Consider the following 11391-nt stretch of genomic DNA (forward strand, 5'->3'; position numbering starts at 1 on the left):
GGCCTTCATTAAAGCCGTGGCATGTCATACCACATGGCAAGTATAATAAGATCATGAGATTTGATTATGTAATATTAGATTGTGTGTTGTAAGATATTGGCATTTTTATTAATGATACAAGTTGTTGGAACACAAAGGCTATAATAGTTAAGGTAATAACGTAAAATTAACATTCAGATATGTTCATATAATGTTGCTATTCAATGCAATGTTCTTTTCATTTGCACATATATAACATAGCACTGATCTTCACACATGCAGAGAAAGCAGCCAATATATTATATGTTCGACTCCTAAATCGTTAAGAGCAGCTCTGATTTAACATACATCACACTGATTGAATGAGCCCTTGGCTGAGGCAGCACTGATTATCAGGATGTAATTGTGTTAAGAGTCCAACGGCCATACTGGTCTCCTCTCCTCTACTCCGACCCCCAGCTCCAGCTGTATCTTGTCCTGTGATTTCTACAGAAAATGCTATTACAGCCACCTCTCCGGGGACCAGATCGACAAGGTGTCTACCTAATCACACGCAGAGATGAGGGTACCTGAGAGAGGGGCGAAAGTTCATTCTGCGGGTTAATAAGGTCCTTGGATGAAATCATGTGTATGATACAAACAGCAAAAATGACGGAGAAGTAGTTTTTAAAAAGATCCTATGTCTTCCCAGCTCTTTGATTTCCTCACTGTCTTTCCCACTTGTGTGGCCGATTGCCCTTCAGATGTTTTGAAGGAGAACATTAACTTCTAAGAGATAAGATTTCATGCTGTAATTGAGGCTTAGGGAACATAATGGTGTTTCAGATACGGTGTCTGCTGTACCAAAGACTGGCACGAGGCAGCTGAGTAAAGAGGCCGTCTGCCTTAATGTCACCAATGTGACATTACACGCAGGGATTGAACTCGTGACCTTCATTGTGACACATTGTTCGGCTGGTTCTAGTGGCCTTATTAGCTCCCTTGAGCTGAAACACATAATCACAACCACACACACAGACACTGTGTACTGTATGTCACAGACCAGGATGTGGCCATCTTGTTAGAAGGTTACAATAGATTACAAAGAACCTCTTGACAGGATCTCATTTTTCTCTTTTTTTGCACAAATAAACACACACACACACACACACACACACGAGCATCTCAGGTTGCAAATGAATAAGAATGAGAAGGACAGGAGGGGAATGAAGTCAATGCACCATTTTACAGGCAGACGATCTGACACCAATAAAATGCAGCTTCATTGGGAGAATTTCTCGCTTAAAGTATGGGGGATGATATGAGCTGTGACCTCCAGGAAGGCTGAGCGAGGTGCAGCTAACATCAGTCGCTTGCACACATAAAATACAACACACACATAAAAGCAGGCAAGTATCATGATTTGTCCTATTAGTATTCATAATCACTCATACATTTTCGTTGCAAGCGTTACCCACTAGACAATTAACTCTGAACAATAAAAACCAAGTTATATTCATCTTTAATTATTACAAAACCACTTGAAACATAAAAACAAAACTCTCAGAGAATAATTGTTACTAGTTTAATAACACTTCATTATCCTAACTAACTTTTGAGAGGCAATTCTGTTCAGGGGAGGGGAGGGGGTGTTAAACTATGAAATTGACTACAGTGAAAAGAAGATTACACGTTTGGGTTATTGGTTTATTGGCAAATGCTGATCTGTACCTGGGAAATACCAAATAGCTGGCATGTTTTATTACATGTGATCATCTGGATTGCAACAGCTATTTGTACAACTATTTACCTTTGCGCATAAAGTGGACTAAGTTCTTAGTAACAAGTAGCTAGCTACTTTAAAATTACTGATCTGTTTGCACAATTAAAACTAAAGTAATGTCTTAGCTAGTAAATGCTTTGGTAATGTCTAAACCAGCTTTAATATAACTTAAACTTAATATAAAATAACAGTTCTAATGGGAAAAAAGATTATACTTAACAGCCAGTCCTTCATAAATGTAGGTATGTGTCATGCAGTTTTAGAACAAGTGGCAAATATCCAATCACGCTGACATAACCAGCGCTATTTCGCTAATGTTACACGCAAAAGGTTTTGTAATTTGGTGCATGGGTTATTTTTGCAAAGTGTAATCTTTCCAGTTCACTATTTAACAGCATTTTCATGTTGGGTCAGATGTGTCGACCGTATTGCATATTACCTCTTTAATCTAAATGTCATATGGTAGCAAGCTAACATTAGTTGTGTCAGTTAGTTCACTTAGCTACTGAACAGGCAGTTGCTGGATGTAAATATGAAGTAAAAACTAATAAGATAAAATAAACGTTATTGATTCCATGCAGGGAAATTCAAGAATATGTACATAAATAGTATTTTATTGAAGGCTGAATTCCAGGAAAGAGCAAGGCCCTACCTCTACATAAGAACTAGTTTGTGTGGTGCAAGTACGTGATACCCGACAAATCTTTGTTTGTTGTTCTTTGGTTTCAATATGATAATTACTTTTTATTGTAGTTAGTTTTATAAACACACCATTTTAATTTATTGTAGCACATCTTTAATAGCACCACAAGCAATAGCATTCAGCCATTGACCTAGACTCACAAAAGGTCAGCTCAGCTGGGTCAACTTTCATTTGAACTGCAGACTGCATACGTCAGCGTGGGATCACTGCCAGAGTGGTGGGGGGGAAAAGCCAAATACCAAACAACAAAAGAGACATGTGCAAAATATATTTTTCCACACTAATGAGAATGTCACTCAGGCTCTGCAGCACCTGTTGCCTGTACAACCACTGGTCTCCCTGAATGTAGGCTAGACTGTTAAAGTGCTGTTTTCTTTCAGCACAGAATTTAAAAATCAAGCACATTTCTTTGTGTATGACTCATTATGACATGTACTACTACCTATGCAAGCTGTTCTTGTTTGGACATTATCCAGCTCCTTTGTATCATGGTTACCGCATAAAAACATGGGAACCAGAGACATTAATGATCAATAATTTTAGCAGTGTAATTAGCCAAAGCCACATCCCCAGTGACACCTGCCCCCCTTTTGCTACGTCCAAAGACAACACTAGCTGCGGATGTATTTATGATCAGGTGGTGCAGTTGTAAAGCCTCATAATTAATTAATGGTGTGTTTTATGAGGCTACACTGTGAGTCAGTGCAGCCCAAAGGCTCTGAATTCCAGACAATAACACGTTAGGTTTGGTAATGTGAGGTTAATCACAGGTGGGTATTTGTTCACTGGGGTACGGGCTGCTGCTGAAGGTGTGCAGCCTTGGGTGGAGGAAAAGCTACATCCACAGGTTTCTCCCCGTCTGCCTGCGTCAGGCCGACCTTGCTGTCTGAGCACAAACATACATCAGAAGGGATGGGGACAGGCTGTTCCCTTGCAAATAAAACACACAACTGCAGATGAGCTTGAGAAGACACTTATGCCTATGTGCATATCACACAACCACACAGTGTGTGTGTACACAAAAGATTTGCTGAGGTAGGAATCTACATGATGCTTTGTTCCACGATCAAAAATAACTGTTCCGCAGCGGTCTGCGCACAGTGATGCAAGGTAACCTGATACTGTCCCACAGCGGTGTTCTGCATGAGGCCCCTGAAGACAGTCCCCAAACACATGCCAAGTCACACACACACACACGCACACACCTACAGTCTATTGCACACACACACACTCAGTCACAGAAACCCAAATGCAGTCAGAACAACAAAATGAGCTCTTGTATACCTACACAGTGACGTACACAAATCGACAGAAACTCATGAAGCTGTGTATCCACAGCCGTTTACAGTATTATATTTATACACACACACCAACCAAATAAAGACACTAAGCTCCTAAAATTAAACTTGTTTGAAGAACTATTTTTTTGTTATTAAACCCAAAGTACACTTCTGTACTTTGAAAGTTACTTTATTGCTAATGTTCTTACTGGTAACCTATGCTGATATCACTTTATTGGCTGACTCTGAAGAGGATTTTCAGGTTTTGCTGAATGCGGCTTATTGGTGTTAGAAATAAAAAGCACTGGTACACTTGGGGAAAAATATTTCCCCAATGTGCATTATTGTTTTATAGGTAATATATGCACATTTGCTTGAAATTGGACAAACACTGTACTGTATGATCTGCATTAACTGAAGGGGAAGCCTGTAAAGATATATGAAACCACACACTAACCATCACTTCAGATCACTTATGCTGCAGGTGTTTGGGAGTTCAAAGGAAACAGAAATGGTTCGACTCTTCAGAAGGCTATTAAACCACTTAATGGATTTAGATTTAATGACATCAAATCTGTGTGAGCAATCAGTCACAAATATGCTGCTTTCTTCATTTCAAGAAATCTAAAAAGGAGTTTGAATATGCATTAAAGAGCCACTATCAAAATATTCGTTTGAGAGACCTCTGATAACTATTCATGAGATCTGGTTCTTTTCCTTCTTGTTTTCAGTAACTTAATTCACTAAGATAGATTAAGGTGTGGCATCCAAAATATAATAAACTTAAAAATAATGCCTTGAAGCTATTTCAACAAAGTCAATGAAATGTTAATACGTCAATACAATAAATACAGCTAACATTCCTGATTGACCCAATAACAAAAATAATGACTATAACATTAGCTACAGCTGGAGATGTTTTGGATATATATTGTAAACTATGCTTTATTACCCTATAAAAGATTAGTTAAGGCAAAATTACTTCTGGACCAGAGGAGCACCTTTTCTGAAACCCAATGCACATGACAAGCACTACTATGTAAGTCTGACTATGTGACAGTTAAGTTTGTGTGATACCGAAGCAGGGTTGGGCATTTAATTAGTAATTATATTGCAATACATTCCTTTATTACCTTAGCAAAACTTCAATTACAGTAGTTTAATAAACTAATCTAATTGAACAGTCTAGTCCAGTGTTTCCCAAACCTTTTGTCATCTCCCCCTTTGGAAGTTCAATGTAAATTGGTTGAATCTTTGTCAACAGTTGACAAAATTGCACACTTTGAATCAGTTTCTCATTACTCATCACCAAACCAAAGATTTGACCATCTTGTACCTCTCTTGCAAACCACCTTGATAGCCTTGCCAGCGTCATAGCACTCTTGTGCTATGTGTGCAAGTTTTTTTCCCCCCTCCTGGTCCCTCTAACGCCCCACAGTTTGGGAATCAGTGGTAAAAGTATATACAGTATAACGAGAATATGTAATAGAATAACTGAATGTAATTCCTTTGTCTGTATTTCTGTGTTCACAATTTGTTTTTAAGGGATGTTATAAGAGTACCATTCAACCCTGCTGAGTTTATTTGAAGATCTATATGTTATGGAGCATCCCAGTGAATCAACGAGTTAATAAAACTGAGGAAATTTAAAAAAAACATTGGACCCTCATTACATGTTGTCCACCTTCTCCCCTGTCTGTCCAATAACAGTGAAATGCCAAAGATATGTTTAATTACAAATGATTACAATTAGAAATACATTTTCAGTAAGATATGTGCATGAATCTGGAAATCTCATGTGAACTGGAGAAGCATGAATGCATGACACTTTAAATTAAAACAACTCCACCTCCACACATACGCACACAGGCTCCTAGTAGTCTCGTATCAGAGCAAAGGAGTTAAGCCTCCTAATCAGATGACAGAGACTCAGCAATCATGGCATTAAAACTAGACCCGCAGCTTGGCTCTCTTGCATACGAGCTATTAGGCAAATCCTGACTACAAGGTAAATTGGAGATTTGACGTATCATCAGGCGCTACGGCAAATGCCTCACTCACATATCCTGCTCCTGCCTGCGATGATTTATAGTCAATGTGATGCAGCTTTGATGGTCTCCCTGTGGTTTTTTGTCAGTGGAGACAATGGCACACATCATCAGGGGATACTCCGGATCAGTGGCCACCAACTGGCGGACTCCAGCGAGCCAGCATATTGGCGTAATACTCCCGGAAAATTACGCAGTGTGAAAGTGGCTATGAAAGTAGACACAGACACAACTTACCCACAGCAGTCTGAGGAGAGGGCACGGAAAATCAATAAGCACAAAACCCAATATGAGAGTGATCTGTAGTCCTGTTTCACTCAATTTTGGTTTAATTCAAATGGCTTTATCGGCATGATTTTTTAGTTCAAACATGTTGCCAAGGCAGAAAATAAAGTATAAACAATATAATTTTAATAATAAACAATTAAATTAAATTTATAAAAAGAGCACAACACAACAGCAAAACTGCAGGCATATGAGTGTTCATTGAGAATACAGTGGATTTTTAGCAACATAAAAAGCCCATTTCAGATGAAGAAATGGTAATGCCTTGTGTGAAACCCTTCTAGATCTAAAACAAAGGCAAAACAAATCCCCTTTTAGCCACAACAGCCACAGGATGAGCTGTCGATAAAAATGTTGGCTAAACTGACTCCTTTAGTCTGGTAAAAAGCATGAGCCCATATTTCTCGGTATAGAATTCTTCGGCCCTAAGCAGGGGCGGAGGGATGACTTACTGGACCTCTTGCAAGTTGAATACCCCTGTTCTGGATCATAGATGAAGCTGTGAGGAGAAAAAAAGTGGGAGTGTTACTTTGGAAACTTGAGTGGTGACCGGGCTCCGTCTAATAACTCACCACTATAGCCGAGCCCATTAACACAGCTTGGTTATTTGTTTGGATTTATTCTGAGATGCAACCAGATATGAGTGTGAAGAGAAATGCCGCATGACGGTGAATTAGGTTATGCAAATAAGGCACAGTAATAATATGATTTAACATCCCTTCTCCACATCCATACCTTAAACTCGACTAGTGCGGTTCTAATTTTAATTAGATCAGATTTGCATAACAATTTCCCATTAACTGGGTCCATGATGACCCCTCACTGATGGCGCCAACTGGTTCCCCAATCATCTATTTAAGAAGCCTTTAATCGGTGGGCGGTGTGACTACTTAGCAAATGCAGGCGTGTGCCAACACGCAGAGCAATTCTGATAATATCGTACAAAAACTGTCAACAAGAGTTAAGTCATCAGGTAGTAACGATGGTATCGAGCAAACGCTGCGTGGTCACCATGTAAGGATTTCGCTTCCTTCAAAGTAAAATGCTGCTTGTTTTAAAGGTGTAATCAGCAATTTATTTGGCTAAATGTAGATACGTTTGCACATGTTCTGATGCATACATGGAAATTATTTTTAATATTTGATCTAGTCATGAAATCTCATGATACTATAGCTGTATACTTTAATCTCAAAATGCAGGTGTTAATTTATTAACATGGGATACAAACAACAATAATGATAATTATTGCGATATCATTTCCCCCAGTAACAATATAACACATGCTCAATAAATGTTTGATTTAAATAATTTGAATCACAAACAAATTAGCACTTCATTTTTCAATAAAGATATTTTGTTGAGGAAAAGGGACTAAAAAAGTTGTTGAAAAAAGATATAATTGATATGAATGTTCTACCTCAGATTTGTTAAGGGGTCCACTGTTTTGCATCGAGTGTCATGTTCTGACCATGAAGAAAAGTTTATACCCACAATTAACCATCTGGTTTCTTCAACTTTCACTCAGGAGCAAAAATCAGTCTTCAAACTCGAAAGTCATAATGATTAGACATTTATTGTGATAATTATCGAGAATGATTTTAAAGTTTTTATCACGATAACATTTTTGGCCGTATTGCCCAGCCCTATTACAAACTGACAAGGCATCACATTGGTGCCATACTACAAGTTTGGATAGCAATTTAACATGTTTCTTCCCAAAGCAAAATCAAGAAACAGAATTTCTCGAGTCGTCTGAGGGTTATCTCCTCTTCCCTGCTCCCTCACAGAAGGTGGCACATTGTTTTAACACGGATGAAAGACCTGAATCGGTATGTGCCCTGTGGGAGGAAGGCAAGAGGCAGGGGGCCTCCTCCGTTATCTCTCGACACAGTTACGTACACAGACACACACACAGACGAGGCCTTTTTCCCTGAACTGGGGCAAATTTCAAACAAATCTTCTCCGCCTATCACATCCTGTCCTTTGCAGTTTACACCAGGAGTGAGCAAAGAGGAGGGAGAAGAAGAAGAAGGAGAAGAAGAGCGGTCTAGGAGCTGACCTAAAAACAACTCCTTACGGACGTTCTCCATGTCTCAAAGACACAAGGCCACACTATCAAATATTTACCAGAAAGCTGTACCCGATCACTGTGCAGAGGGGGGCGTGTTTGGTAAGAAAAGGTCTTTGAAAGTGTTTCAAAAGCATCTGTGCAGCAGTACATTGGAGCTCTCTCTCTGGTCTCTGAATGGTGATGTGGAGAGAAAGAAAAACACTTCCTTTCTGTCCCACTTGCCCTCAATTCAGCTGAGTGATTATATGGGCCAGTATAGAGTCTTTCAGTGTGACGGATGCTAGCTGTAATTCTTTCAATGCTCTGGGATCATGAGAGAGCATTTGCATATGTATGATCAGGCTACACAATAAGTAATCTCGCCAACACATGCATGGATTCACTACACATCAGTGACTTAAGCCCTCAAACCCAATTTCACATATTCCATGCAATTAAGGAGCTTTTTTTGAGGATGTTTTGCTATTTTGGATTACCATTACTCAGCAAGTGTTTGATAAAGGTGAAAAGGGAACTCCGGAAACCGTATCATTCATATGAATACGAGTGAAAGTACTCAGTGGTGCGCAACCAAGCTTTTTCCTGTCATTGAGGCAACACTGTTACAGTAACATCTGAATTGCATTGCTCAGCCTGGCCGCTAGGGGGTAGAGGTCCTCTGCTCAGGCATTGCAGGAAGAAGAGCTAAACTGATGCCATGATTTCAAATGAGCGGCCTTGTAAACACGCCACAGAAAGTTGTTAAAGATGATCATGAAAACGAGGTGTGCCAGAGTGCACAGCACAATGAATCCTTTTTCCAATATGCATTAAGGGAGGGGAAAGGAAGCCGAGGGAGTTCCAGTAACTGCAAGTTACTAATCGCCAAGTAGGAGCCTCTACAATGCTGTCACCTTAAATCCTTCGACCCCCTGACAGCATAATAGCCTCATTCACTTCTTGTGGGCAATTATTGTAGGTTTTAATTGCATTGTTGTGAAAAGTGACAACTCTGTCACTCAATTGTGTCTGGTGGCGTGCAGTCAGTGTACACTGCCATCACTCAGACCTGCCAGGTGTTCGTTTGGGACGATGTGTGTTGTGTCTTCTTGCCTCTGTATATCTGTGCAAGTGTGCAACAGAGTGGCGGTGACAGATTTGATCAACTTGTGTGCGGGGGAGACAAGTGTCTCAGGAGGTGACAACGGGGCGGCGATAAAGGCTGATTTGCCTTTCTACAGGTGACACAGTGTTGTCACCCACAAAGTCTGAGTCATCTGTACCGGGACAGTTCAGAAATTAGTCTTCTCTTCTCATGCACCCTGATAAGATCTTGTGTACTGTCACAGGAATTGACAGGAGGCGATCCAGACGAGAGGCCACCGCTGGCTGACTGTGGATCACTGTCAGTATCGGCCAGCGCATCCATCACAGGTCTGACCTCAGGAAGGGAGGCTTGGGCTGGAGGCTAGGGAGCCGAACATAGAGCTGTAGGAAGAAATAAAAGAAGTTGATGGATAGAGATGGAGCAAAGATAGGCAGAAGGATGTATTGGATCAACGAAGATATCATGTCATACAGAATAGGACATGATAAGGAGGAGAAAGAGCTCACGGACAGATGGCGACGGACTGGACTGGAGGCAAGAGGGTGCATGGATAAGGATGAAATAGTGATATAGAAAAGATTCTCAATCATATCCATTGGAGGAGATGATGCACACTAGCAAACATACAGTAATTGTGGAATAGTTTAAGTTAGAGCAACAATATCATTCATTGAGTCATGTTTCTGGCCAAGGCTCTGATGAATGAAAGTCCAATATTCTCTCTTGTAGCTCAGTTTTTGGGCTCTACCAACTCCTGCAGGAAATGTCTGGCTCTTCAGCTGCTAAACTGTTTTTTTTTTTGGCAACTGGCAGCGCATGTAGAAGCAGCAGCCAGTTGCTCCTTCCAACTTTTATTTTTCATCTGTTTTTTTTCTGGCTTTATTGCCAAAACACGTGTTACATACATACAGTCATTGGAAAAGAAGGGCAGGGTTCTGGATTAAACAGCTGCATACTGCATCTAAACACGATGCTATGAGAGCAGTGAGAGTGATCCACAACAGTAAAGTTATGGCCCGGATGGCTAAACAATGAGGTGAAACTCACTATAAGGCTGTGTAAAGACGATGGGAGCTGCAGATTCAAGTGATAATTGTCGGTAGGTTGTAGGTTCATAAAGACAGCAACCTGTTTCACATTGTCACTGTTTTCACAGTAACTAGGGCCCGAGCACGAACCGTGCGAGGTCCCTATTGAAACTTATTTCTGCAAAGTAACCTCAATTTTGGGGGCCTAAACATACTCACCAAACTTTGCACAAAATTCAGATGCGTTTTTTTTTTTCATAGGTTTCACGCATGGACGTGGCAAATTGGCTCGCTAGTGCCCCCTACAGAGGAGCCTTCGGACAAAGTTTCACCTACGTATATATGAAATTTCTGTAGTACGTGTATCATGTCCTGATGTACAAAAAAGCCTCTTGGAGCCATTGCCTAAACCCAACAGGAAGTCGGCCATTTTCATTTAATGGTCATTGTTGGCGATTTACACACTTTGTACTTTGTACACACTTTGAACGAACTCCTCCTAGGGATTTAGTCCGATCAACGATTTTTTTTAATTCTTTATTTTTACAGGCAAGTCATTAAGAACATGTTCTTATTTATGATGGCAGCCTGACAAGTGGGGTAACACGATTAAAAGTTATTCAAACAGTTATAACCAGTCGACCAGTTTGCCTGTGGTGTGCTGTCAAAAATCGAAGATTTGCCATGAAACAGGAAGTTGTTATAACTTCTGTATACATGCTGACATCTGGACCAAATTTGATATGTATATTAAGAGTCGCCCCTGAACACATCCATATGCCTATATTCACTCAATGTCATAGCGCCATCTGCTGTCAACCGGAAATGACACGATTTACGCTGAAATGTACTCCTAACGGATTGGAAATATCAACTTCAAAACTGTCCCAGAAAACACTTAACACATTCATGAGGCCATGTTGTAAAACTTGTGAGTTTTCGGTTAACGGAGTGGCGTGGCGGCGAAGTTCCATGCTTCACCGTGACACAGGAAGATGTTGTAACTCGACTGTACATGTTCAGATCTTTACATTTAAATTTTACACGTTTAATAAGAGTCCCGCCCTGAACACATGTATATGCTGACATTCACCCACAGTCATAGCACCAACTGCTGGACACAAGATATGACCTTTAACAAAGCAGCC

This window comes from Micropterus dolomieu, linkage group LG16 (genome assembly GCF_021292245.1).
Source record: "Micropterus dolomieu isolate WLL.071019.BEF.003 ecotype Adirondacks linkage group LG16, ASM2129224v1, whole genome shotgun sequence".
NCBI classification, from domain to species: domain Eukaryota; kingdom Metazoa; phylum Chordata; class Actinopteri; order Centrarchiformes; family Centrarchidae; genus Micropterus; species Micropterus dolomieu.